The sequence below is a fragment of the Capsicum annuum genome, unplaced genomic scaffold (assembly GCF_002878395.1).
Source record: "Capsicum annuum cultivar UCD-10X-F1 unplaced genomic scaffold, UCD10Xv1.1 ctg50700, whole genome shotgun sequence".
In the NCBI taxonomy this organism is placed as follows: domain Eukaryota; kingdom Viridiplantae; phylum Streptophyta; class Magnoliopsida; order Solanales; family Solanaceae; genus Capsicum; species Capsicum annuum.
In genome coordinates, this window is record NW_025858590.1 from 1 (window position 1) to 1,437 (window position 1,437).

The 1,437-nt window shown below is 55.0% G+C and overlaps 1 non-coding gene across 1 annotated transcript; it reads left to right on the top strand.

Moving 5' to 3' along the window:
* The first annotated feature begins 735 nt into the window (after positions 1–735).
* LOC124892794 lies at positions 736–891 on the top strand. Its single transcript, XR_007050429.1, has one exon. It is a non-coding gene; the product is annotated as a 5.8S ribosomal RNA (ribosomal RNA).
* The last annotated feature ends 546 nt before the right edge of the window (positions 892–1,437 follow it).

A 1,437-nucleotide genomic window follows, 5' to 3' on the forward strand; every position in this document is an offset into this window, starting at 1 on the left:
GAATGAGACCTCAGCCTGCTAACTAGCTATGCGGAGGTATCCCTTCGCGGCCAGCTTCTTAGAGGGACTACGACCTTTTAGGCCGCGGAAGTTTGAGGCAATAACAGGTCTGTGATGCCCTTAGATGTTCTGGGCCGCACGCGCGCTACATTGATGTATTCGACGAGTTTATAGCCTTGGTCGACAGGCCCGGGTAATGTTTGAAATTTCATCGTGATGGGGATAGATCATTGCAATTATTGGTCTTCAACGAGGAATTCCTAGTAAGCGTGAGTCATCAGTTCGCGTTGACTACGTCTCTGCCCTTTGTAGACACCGCCCGGCGCTCCTACCGATTGAATGATCCGTTGAAATATTTAGATCGCGAGGACGTGGGCGGTTCGCTGCTCGCGACGTCGCGAGAAGTCCATTGAACCTTATCATTTAGAGGAAGGAGAAGTCGTAACAAGGTTTCCGTAGATGAACCTGCGGAAGGATCATTGTTGAAACCTGCACAGTAAAACGACCCCGCGAACGTGTTTAACAACTGGGAAGTCCGCGCGGGCGGGGTGCTCCGGCATTCCGCACGAGCACCTTCCTCCCATCCTCGGTGCACGTGCCCCAGCGCGCGTGTCGGGCGACCAACGAACCCCAGCACAGAAATCACTAAGGAATACTTGAATCAATAGCCTGTCCCTCGTGCCCCGTCCGCGGTGTGCGTCGGGGGGACCTGTGCTTCTTCTGTAAAAAAAAAATGACTCTCGGCAACGAATATCTCGGCTCTCGCATCGATGAAGAACGTAGCAAAATGTGATACTTGGTGTGAATTGCAGAATCCCATGAACCATCGAGTCTTTGAATGCAAGTTGCGCCCGAAGCCATTAGGTCGAGGGCACGTCTGCCTTGGCGTCATGCATCGCGTCGCCCCCCTCGCATTGCGCCTCAATCATGGGATGCGCTGTCGTCGCAGGGTGGATATTGGCCTCCCGTGCGCCTCAAGCTCGCGGCTGGCCTAAATACGAGTCCACGTCGACGGATGTCGCGGCAAGTGGTGGTTGTAACTCAACTCTCTTTGTCGTCGCAGCTACGGCCTGTCACGCGTTCGGACTCCAGGACCCCTTCACGCTCAGGCACTCCGACCGCGACCCCAGGTCAGGCGAGATTACCCGCTGAGTTTAAGCATATCAATAAGTGGAGGAAAAGAAACTTACATGGATTCCCTTAGTAACGGCGAGCGAACAGGGAACAACCCAACCTTTGAATCGGGCAGCTCCGTCGTCCGAATTATAGTCTGGAAAAGCGTCCTCAGCGGCGGATCGGGCCCAAGTCCCCTGGAAGGGGGCGCCAGAGAGGGTGAGAGCCCCGTTGTACTCGAACCCTGTCGCACCACGAGGCGCTGTCTACGAGTCGAGTTGTTTGGAAATGCAGCCCAAATCGGGCGGTGAATTCCGTCCAAGG